At 45.9% G+C, this 11,113-nt stretch overlaps 1 protein-coding gene across 2 annotated transcripts in view; it reads right to left on the minus strand.

Annotated features, from left to right (window-relative positions):
* Positions 1-9,858, minus strand: part of WASF3 (WASP family member 3) — a 124,947-nt gene extending 115,089 nt beyond the window's left edge. For both annotated transcript variants that reach the window (XM_045869226.3, XM_045869224.3), the window contains exon 1: positions 9,716-9,858. The gene's annotated coding sequence lies outside the window, so the exon portion shown is untranslated. The remainder of the gene's footprint in view (positions 1-9,715) is intronic.
* Positions 9,859-11,113: the final 1,255 nt, after the last annotated feature.

Raw genomic sequence — 11,113 nt, forward strand, 5'->3', positions numbered from 1 at the left:
TTAATCAATCACTTCTCCATTCTTGGTCTCTAAGGCTACCTTTAATTGACAACATAAAATACCAGCATTCCAACCTCCTCAGAAAAGATAACTCCAAACCAACTTCTATAAACCTTTTATCAAAAAATCTATTTAAAGCTAATAACATTCCTGAATAGCTACTTTGACAGATATGCAATGTGTTCATTCTTACCACTAGAAAGTACATAAACCATGTTAGTTTGACCATCTGCAGAAATGTTTTAATTAAGTTGTGTTTTAACTTCATTTTAAATCAGAAAAGAATCAGCCTCATAAAAACCATGTTCTAGGGGTGCCTGGGTGGCTCAGTTAACTGTCCAACTCTTTTTTTTTTTAAGATTTTATTTATTTATTTGAAAGGGAGAGTGAATGAGAGAGAGAGAGAGAGAGAGCACGAGCAGGGGGAGGAGAGGCAGACTCGCCGCTGAGCAAAGAGCACGACATGGGACTCGATCCTAGGACCTTGGGATCATGACCTGAGCCCAAAGCAGTTGCTTAACCAAATGAGCCACCCAGGCGCACCAAGTGTCCAATTCTTGATCTCAGCTCAGGTCTTGATCTCAGGGTCATGAGTTCAAGCCCTGAGATGCGCCCCGTGCTAGGCATGGAGCCTACTTAAAACAAAAAACAAAAAATAAAAACCACATTCTCTGTGCTGCACATCACTCACTACAGCTTTCAGTGTAACCAATACAAAACCCCAGGTGTGAGTTCAGGGAACATATTAAGAAAAGGAAACTGGTATGTTTTCTATGGATGACGAAACTATAGCATAGAGCTGAGGATGTTTCCCCTTTTTTGGCCATCAGGGCACTCAACCAAGTTCTAGTCTGCAGACTGGTTACATCACCAGTATCTACGTCTTCTCCTCTCAGGGGTTCAGAGCCAGCCTACGTTTGAGTACAGCCAGTGGGATGAGAAGTGATGTGTGCTGGCCAATAAAACCTCCCACAGGACTTGGCTCTCTCCCTACCCACCTGCTGAACTCAGCAGGAGGAAGTTCCCACTTTCTACTGGAGGCTGAGTCACAAGTGGAAAAAGCTTGACTACCACAATGGCCCTGTGGAAGACCACCCCATGAGGACCCCAACACTAAGCTTCACATGGATGAGCAACAGATGTTTTTGTGTGCTGAGTCACTGAAACCTTGCATGAGTAAAGCACTTAGCTCTCTACAACTAAAACACTGACCTGGGAGGCTGGAACCTTGTTCAAAGAATAGGTTTTACTGTTTTCATTCATGATCTTCATAAGGCTTTAATTCTCATTACTATATTCAGCTTCATTATTATGCGTATTTCTTGTTAGCCAATTCAAATCTTTATGTAATGGGGGACAAGGGACAAGCCTCCACTGTTTGTGTTCAGTAAAACAGTAAGCATCTCAAACAACAAAAATCTCAATAAACATATTTGGATAAACATATATTTGGATAAATATAAACATTCAAACAAAACCCTATTTGTAACTTGCACTTACACAGTTGAATAAACTGTATCAGGGTCCAGAAAGAAAGAATACTGGGTAAATACTAAAATGCAGGGCAATATATTTTGTCTCAAATGGAATCTGACAATCATTAGAAACCAAATAGCCTAAGAAATGAAACCACACATTTCTAAACTCCTATCTAGGAAGAATAAGTAACCATAAATGTAACTTAAAAGAAAAATTGTTCTAACCCCTGTAAATACCTAATCCCTATATAATTCTATCAAGTGATGCTATGAGGCTTTGTTTTTTCTGCATTTTTGAATAGTATGGAAAAAACTAGACATGTCAGAAATGGAAGAACTTTTTAGTCTATGTAATGTAAAAGACAAACAGTGTATGAGCTATGAAAATTTTAACTATAACTCAGGTATGGATTTCATTATCATTGACAAGCCTTGCAATCATTCAATATTATAATGCCAGCTTTTAAAAAGGAGTAATGTTTTGGGGAGCCTGGGTGGTTCAGTCGGTTAAATGTCCTTCTCTTGATCTCAGCTCAGATCTTGATCTCAGGGTTGTGAGTTCAAGCCCCTGTGCTGGGCTCCATGCTGGGCACAGAGCCTACTTAAAAAAAAAAAAAAAAAAAAGGGAGTAATGTTTTAATAATCTTCCTCCCTGGGATATCTCAAAGGACAATTCACATTTTAGTAAAGCCTTTGGAAACAATGTTGTTTGCAGTGTGTAATTAAAATCTGAAGACAGGTGATTAGGGAATTTACGGGTTTCTGGGCATTTCTGGTTTTTAAATCGAAAACCAGGATAATTAACTCTAAAAGATGTACAGAGCAGGAGATAAGTACTATGGAAAACCAAGAACCAAGATAGGTTTTAAATTCTATAGGTTTGCTTATAAACAAAATCTGTTTTTCTCTTTCTATTGAAAATGGGCATATATCCTATACCGAAAAACTACCATCTTTCCCCCCAAAATTAATACCTTACTTTTGAAGAAAGGGAAGGCACTTCTGTTTGTTCCTCCTCATTGTAAGCTGTGAAAAGCCTCTCTCGGAATGTCAGAATGATACAGATATAACATAAGCTGCTCCCTCTCTTTCTTGCCACTCTTCGGGTTAATGTCATCCCTCTCCTGGACTAGAGACTTCACCCCCTAAGTGTTTGGACACTGTTCCTTCCATGTACCACAGGCAGCAATTTAAGTCCATGAACCTCTCCATAAGTGATCATTCTAAACAGCATAGAATATGGCCCCGCCAAGAGTTACAAAGTCAATTCAGAGCTGAACTGTGCCTAGGTAATAATTCTAACACAGGACGCCATTACAAAATGGGAAGGGGGGGGTGTCATGTACCTATTTTGAGGGGCTGAAAACAAAAGTGTGACATTAGCAGGGCAAAATGACTCAGCCCTGGTTTTTAAAATTACATAGTAGTGACAGTGTTCTGCTTATTTTATGGTCCTGAATCAAAACACAGGACACGTTCAGGTGATGAAAAAATATTTGTTGAGTATCTACTATGTGCAAAGAATACACCATTTCTTCCATTTAGCTGATAAAATATGGTCACATGGATTCTTAGTTCAATCACATCCATACTTTTATATTGCAATATAATTTCACTGAACCGCTCGTGTGCACGAAATGGATAACAGCACTCAAGGAGAGGAGCCCGATGAGCTAAAACGGAACCGCAGCAGCATGGTAATAAAATCTTCAGCATGCACCGGAGCACAACTTTAAAAATCCAATACGGCTTTCAATCACTAATAAAAGGAAGTACTCAAGGACCAGAGATCACAAAGGCTATGGGAAAATGGTCAGTTGGAGCGAAGGAGGCACTGAGTGTTATCACTGGCCACTACGGTTATGACCCAAACAACAGTGTGCACGTGACCGCAATGTTTAAGAGGTTACTTAACAAAGCTGGAACACATCTACTAAGTGCTGGCTGTATACAAGGCACCATGCTGCCTGGTGCCTGCCCACAAGGAGTTTCTAGTTAGCAAGACAATTTACCTCTGCTTTCCCTCTCTAGGTTTTGAGAACAGGAGCTTGGTCCTATCAACGCTGTTATCACCAGTAACTAGAATGATCCGTAGTAGGCATTCAAACATGTGTGGACCGACTGCAAAGAACCATAAGGCAAAAACTAAAAGAAAAATATTAAAATAAATAAAACTCTGAAAAAGTGCAAAAATATACAATACAGCAGAAGACCTCTTTAGATCAATTTCAAGACCATTGCTCTGAGAGGTCGGAGGGCACCTTAAGAACAGGCCCAAGGGAAAATTTTATAAGCAGAAAGTCTCTGAGAAATGATCCCATATACTGAGCTCAGAGCTGAGGTCCAGAAGCTCCTAGTAGACCTGAAAGAGGAGAAATTACTCTGGGATATTCAAGATGTTTAAGTTTAAAAAAAAAAAAAAAAAGTCAACAGACGAAAGGAGCTAACCTTGAAGAGAAGAGAAGAGAAGAGAAGAGAAGAGAAGAGGCACAGATTCAGGGAGAAGAAACAAGCAGGGTGACTCCAAAGATTCAGGGCGAAATCTGAGCATGGAAAAATTACCTAATCTAAGGACATCTGCTACGATGGGATAAGCTTTTGCGCAAAACAAACAAAACTGACTTTGAGGTAAGCAGCAGAACACTGACAGTAGAAAGCGGCCACTCAGAAAGGAAAACAGGACAGCAGAGTCACAGACAATACGACTTTCAGGGGACACCAGGACCTGGCAAAAGGCACGGCCTTGCCCAGAGCACCCCACCCTGAGAAGGACCCATGAGTCCTAAGAAAAGCATGTCTTAAGAAGAAGAAGAAAAAAAAGCATTCTTTTAAAAAAAAAGTTAATAGGGCGCCTGGGTGGCTCGGTTGGTTGGGCGACTGCCTTCGGCTCAGGTCGTGGTCCCGGGGTCCTGGGGTCGAGTCCCGCATCGGGCTCCCTGCTCGGCGGGAGGCCTTCTTCTCCCTCTCCCACTCCCCCTGCTTCTGTTCCCTCTCTCGCTGTGTCTCTCTCTGTCAAATAAATAAATAAAATCTTTAAAAAAAAAAAAAAAAGTTAATAAAGTCACTGTTTAAAAAAAAAAAAAATTCACCCTGTACCAGATGCCCCTCTCTAGTGAATGCCCTTCTTTCCTCCTCATACCAAGTTTTAGAAAGCACTGCACACCCTGATTAGCTTCCCCGCCTGAGTGCCATTCACTCCTTAGTCCATAGAAGTAAGGCTCCTGTTATGAAAATCAGTAATTAGATCCTAGGGCTAAATCCAATGGCAACTTTGGAACCACTATCTGGATCTCTGGCTAGCTAGCACCCCTCCCTCTTCGTTCCTTAACATGCTCAAATACTTCCATTCAAAAAAAAAAAAAAAAAAAAAAGTACCCCCCCCCCCACCTTTACCCGGCCTCCTCGAGCCACCCTTCACCACCACCACCCTTCTTAAGAGTTGTCTACACACATTGGCACCGCTTCCTGGCTCCCACTATTAAACCCTCTGGCCATCCTGCTCATGTCCCCATCACTGCGTCACCACTGCCACCACCTATATTACTAGTGACTTCCTGGCTGTTAGCATCCCTCTTTGTTTATGTACTCTTGGACCATGGCTTCTAAGACACCATTCATGCGCCACCCCCCCCACACACACACACAACTGTCCTCCTCAGTCTCAATGTGGGAGCCTGTTCTCTCCTGCTAATCTTTTGAACCCAAAAGCTCCTCAGATCACATTCTACACCACTCGTTTTCTCACTCTGTACATGCTACTTGAATAACTTCGTCCCCTCCAACAGCCTCCATTAACAAATACAGGCAAAGGCAGAGGTTCCAGAACTTCTCTGTTCACTGCACCCTTAGTGTCTCAGGCCAAAAGAAATGCCTGAGTAACTGAATCATTGGATAAGTTCAAATACCTTAAGTATTTTTTGCCCTAACAACTTATTACCCATTTTTTAAAAGCACACTTCAACTGAGAGAAAATGAGTATCTTTATGTCATTATTAAATAAAGCACAAGTACAATTTCTCAAACGTTGGAGTTGGACTGGATATCACCTCATTCATTTCCTGTTCCACAATGATTTTCACATGGAACGCAACCACTGAACACCTCTCCCTAGAAACATATCATCAAAAGGAAGGCAGCACACGGACAGTAGAAACTGTTGACTACTTGGAGCTAGTATTTCCCACAGGGTTGGACAGATGTTATGTACTGCTGAGCTTCCTTCTCCAATTTAATATCCTGCAGTCTCCCTGTGAGTTCACTACATCACGTCAGCACACAGTTTGGGAACTACAGTGCTAAGGAAACTTGGATGGCTGTCTCCAGTCCAGACATCCCCCGACAGCCAGATCCCTAGTGTAGTCAACTAAACACTGTGTCCCACAGCCACCGGAAACTTAACAAGGCCAAGTGCACCTGCCTTTTTATTCTCCAAATGGCTGCAGCTCCCTAAGAAAGGCACCATCATCCACCCAACTGGCCAGCTAGGACTCGGCACTGCCCTGAACTCCTCCCTCTCCTAACTCCCCCAACACACATACAACCCCCAGCCAACAACCAAGTCCCAGCAATCCCACCTCTTCGACTTTCTCACCTCCCACCCTTGCTCCCTTCCATCCATTCTCCAAAGGGCAAATCTGATCATGACCTTTTGCTTCAGAATTCTGCAACGGTTTCCTTTTGCCGATAGAGGAGTCCAAACTCCTTACAACAAGAATCACAAGACCCTCGATGGCTCGGCCCCTAGTCACTTCTCCTGTCTCGTTTCTTCCTGCTTCCCTGCCCTTCTGCATGTGGCCGCACCACCATACATTTTCAGTTGTTCCAATGCACCATCTCTCTGACAGCCTTTATCGAGCCTCTCCTTGACCCCGACTCTGACCAATTCCTTCTCTCATATTTCTCTGGGAGGCTTTTCTCATCTCTCTGAATAGTCCCTAAACTTGGGTTTGCAGTCATCCTGTGAGCTCCTCTAGCTGACCCCTTTCAGAGCATGTACCATACACTGCACTGTCAACCGATGGTTAAAACTGTCCGAGAGGGCGCCTGGGTGGCTCAGATGGTTAGGCATCTGCCTTCGGCTCAGGTCATGATCCCAGGGTCCTGGGATCGAGTCCTGCATCAGGCTCCCGGTTCAGCAGGGAGCCTGCTTCTCCCTCTGACCCTCTCCCCTCTCATGCTGTTTCTCTCTCACTCGCTCTCTAAAAAATAAATAAAATCTTAAAAAAAAAAAAAAACCTGTCCGAGAACCCAGCTGAACAGGCGCTGAAAGAGGCATCTGCCTTGTTTATCTTTGTATCCCCAGCACATAGGATAAACTCTGAAGTACAGCAAATGAATAAAGCAAGCGAATGAACGGACTAGGTCATTCATGTGATGCTTCACATCCTTCTCTGCTTACTAACTCCATCACAGCACTGATTGCACTGTGCTGAAATTGTCTGTCTCGGCAGACTATCAACATCTCGAGAGCTTTTATCTCTTATTTCTGCAATCCCAGTATCAAAATAGTACGGGTACTTAGCAAGCATCCACTAAACTGCTTCTGAAGAAAAAATTCTGGAAGGCCACACCCCACCGTATTAGGTGTGGTTACCTCTGGAGAAAGAAACAGGACAGGGCACCAATAAGAGGAGAAAAAAAAGAACTGAGACTTGTTACTCCATGTATCTCCATAGTGATACTCCATTTATTTTACAATATGCCTTACTTAGGTATGACTGGTAGACAGTATTCCTGCAGTACCAGCATAAAATGTATCCTGTGTAAAGAACCAGCCCTGAAGAACACAGGGGCCACAAGCAGCATTTGGCTCCAAATGCCCAAGTGCAGGTCCCAAGAAAACTTGACCTTAAAGAGGAAAACCGGGGGGCGCCTGGGTGGCTCAGTTGGTTGAGCGACTGCCTTCGGCTCAGGTCATGATTCTGGAGTCCCTGGATCGAGTCCCGCATCGGGCTCCCTGCTCGGCGGGGAGTCTGCTTCTCCCTCTGACCCTCCCCCCCTCATGTGCTTGCTCTCTCTCATTCTCTCAAATAAATAAATAAAATCTTTAAAAAAAAAAAAAAGAGGAAAACCGGCTTCTAAGAAAAAAGGACTGAGAAGGTGAGCATCTAAGTCTGTACAGCAATGTGGAGGCAGTCCCAAGAAAATATAAGAAATGACAATAGCATATAAGTGGAAAATATAATCTGTGATTATTCTTCAGAGAAAGTGCTCTGAAGCACTCTAAAAGGAGACAACTTGAACTGGCCGGCTAATACATACAATTCTTTTAATACTTATAATAAGCAACTGTTTTAATGGAAACATTCCAAAAACCAAAAGGTGACTTGCCACATGCAGGTTACTCTGGGAAGTGTAAAGTAGATCTACAAAGACACGCTGAGAATAGACAAGAAGCTACAGCGTTGGCATGACCACTTAGCAAAGTGCGTTCCACCTTTATTTTCAGAATTTTTAAAAATAGGGTAGCACATCATTGACTATTAGGTCATAAATTTTAAGGAAACAGATAAAACAATGCCATAAAGCAACTTCATGTCAGCAACTGGAAGAAGCAAGAACAATTTTTATATGTAGAGTTCCAGAACAAGCTTCTTTTCACTGTTTGAAGACAACAGGGAATACAGGTCAGACTGTAAATATATAAAGTCAAACTTCCCAACCTAGTGAGCTTTAAACATCCAAAAGGACACAACTTTAGTGAATACAAATTAAGATCTTCAAAAATGAAGAAAAATGAGCACCATGCAGACGCTATTAGAAAGGAGACCAGACACAGTAAGAACTGCCTATGGGAAAGGTCAAACCCCCCTTTCCTTTGTTTAACCTCTCAAGTAGATAAAAGAACTAGCTTTCAAGAATCACTGCATTGTTTCACTGCTAGAAAAGGAAAGTTGAGTAAAGCATATACAAAAAAGAAGCAACCGAGGTTCAACAGAATTTGCCCTAGAGGCAAAAGAAAAATAAGTCAATTACAACACTTTGAACTTAAGTTTTGATAGAGACGGAGACATTTTAAGTTTTAGACAAACCTAATTTTTAAAATGAAAAGTATTTCAAATGCTTAGTCCCTCCCCTCATAAAACGTGGACTCTGAATCTTAAAAATTTTATGCCCAGCATGCGTTTGATTTGGACAGTCACAAAGCAAAAACGGACCTTTCAATTTTCGGTGTTTTAAAAACTCAAAAATTATTGCTGGTAAAGTGCGAATTTAAAACTGATCCCCAAATGAGAAAGAATTCCTAATACGCCCAATAGCGGCTAAGAAAATGAGATGCTCCCATTCATCCGTATAAGCCCATCGCTCAGCTTCTTAATAATTAAGAACTCTACTCTCCGCCACGGAACTATCCCTTGCAGAGAGGCTAAACGAAGAAGAAATCGCCATTGCCTGTAAGTATCACAGAAGGAGAGGGGAAGGTTTTCTACTCGCTGGAGCTCCCGCGCGGAGGAGGGCTAGAGGCCAGGCGCCGCGGCCCCCGCCTGCCGCGCAGGGAAAGTCTCCCGGGGATGATCCATGCGGGCGAAGCGGCTCCCCGGCGCGCAGCCTTCTCCCCTCGCCCTGCAGCGCGCCCCTCGCCGGCTGCACGACCCCCTGTCCTGAGCTCGGGGAGCCGAGCCTGGCTGCGGAGGCTGGGAGCCCCGCGGGCCCGCAGCCCCGGGGGGGGGGGGGGGGGCACCCGGCGCAGAGGCGCGGGGAGGGCGAAGCCGTGGAGAGGGCCCGACCCGGGGCGGCGGGCATGCGGGGACTGGGCCACATGCGGACAGGGCGCGCGGAACCTAGGGATGTTAAAGTCCCGGACGCGGAGCAGCCCTGGGCACCGTCCGTGGGACGCGAGTGGAGGCCCGGGCGCTACCTGCGGCCGGGATGGCGGGCGCCTGCCCCGCAGACCGGGGAGCGCGCGCCGGGCAGCACCGGGGCCGAGGGCCGGAGGACGGCGCGGGCGAGAGCGGCCGCGGGGCCGCGCCGCGACGGCGGGAAGCCCCAGCCGGCCCGGGAGGCGGCGCGGAGGATGCGGCTGGGCTGCAGGGCAAGGCGCGGGGCGGCGCCGCGGCCCGCAGTGGGCCCCGCTGCCCGCCCGAGCGCGCCCGGCGCGATGCAGCAACTTCACTTGGCTACGGGGCTGCGGGGGCCCGGCCCGCGCCCGCCCCTCCCCCGGGGCAGCCTCTCGGCCCGGAGCCAAGCAGTGAAGGGGCCAGGACCGAAGAGTCCCGCCGGCCGCAGCCCGCACTCACCGGTCCGCGATTCCGCCGCCGGCGCCGGGGCTGCGCTGCGAGCTCCATGGTCCCGCCGAGCCGCGGTCGCCTGGCGCCCCCACCCCGCACCACACCGCACGCAGCGGCGCCAGCGACGCCGCCTCCGGCCCGGCCACGGCCGCGGCCACGCCCCCTCTCGGCTGGGGGCCTGGCCGGAGCAAGAGGGGGGCTCAGCGCCGGCTCCACCAACCAGAGGCCTCTCACCAAGCCGCTTCGCCAGGATTGGCGAGCGCCTCAGCCAATGGGGAAACGGAAGAAGCGCGGAGCGTCGGCGCCGAGGGGCGGGGGATTGCGGAGGAGGTGGCTCTCATGATCGGTCCTCCGCCCCCGATTCCGGATGAGGCTTTGGCCCGAGTGCCTGTAGAGTGGAGAGGTGGGGATACTTTGGGCCGAGTTTATCGTTAAGGGGCCCTTCCATCACCTTTGCTGACGATGTACCCACTGCAATACCCTAACCTTACCTGGGTTTTGAGGGCCCCTGCAAAAACGTCCATCTACCTGTAGGTAGTCAGAGGTCCTGCCAGGTTAAGGGTTCGGGCAACCTTGAGAGGATCATAGCCATCGTCATCTGTTGGTTTATGTCCTTCTCAAATCCGTTAGCATTCTGCCTATTCTCGTATCCAGTCTCCCTCCACCCCACATGTGAGAAAATTCACAATGCCTATAAACATGACATAGCACTGAAACTAAGCCCCGTGGCAATCAAACCCAGCCAGGTGGTACTTGATGACTCACGCATAAACTTAAGAATGGAAGAGGGAAGGGAAGGGAAAGGAGAGGGAAAGGAATGGAAAGGGAAGGGAGAGAAGAAAAGAAAGAAAAGCCAAGTATGTTCTCCTAGGTCCTGAAGGAAAGGAGTTTAAAAACATTAGATAGAAATGTTATCTATATTTTGGTTTGCGTGCCTTTATTCTTTTTGATTTACAAGTAAGATAACTATATTGAAAAACTTAAGAAAAAAAATTTCAAATCCCAATGAAGAGTCCAGGAAAAACTAATACAGGTTGTCTCGCTCTTGTCTGTACAGACGTGTGATAACTGTCCACATCTGTTACATCTAGTTACAGCAACTACAAGCTAGGAAAAATGAATAGCAGTTGCTAACAATATTAGCAATGTTTGCAACACCAGAAATGCAGAAGAAAAATCACCCGGCCCCTCTTGTGTTAATCTATTAACCTACCTTACTTCCAAAGGAAGGATTTCAAAAGCTCTATTTTAAGGTAACATATACTTAGTTTCCATTTCATGTCAACATGAAATATACTGGCAATTAATAAGGTAAATAGAATTTTAGTGAATTATTACAGTGTTCTGTATTTGAAATATTGATACTAGAGTGATAAATTTCCTCTGAATTCAAAGCTGAATTGGTAT

Source organism: Mirounga angustirostris, unplaced genomic scaffold (genome assembly GCF_029215605.1).
Source record: "Mirounga angustirostris isolate CCGP_5_RB_7025 unplaced genomic scaffold, mMirAng1.0.hap1 SCAF_3, whole genome shotgun sequence".
Lineage (NCBI taxonomy): Eukaryota > Metazoa > Chordata > Mammalia > Carnivora > Phocidae > Mirounga > Mirounga angustirostris.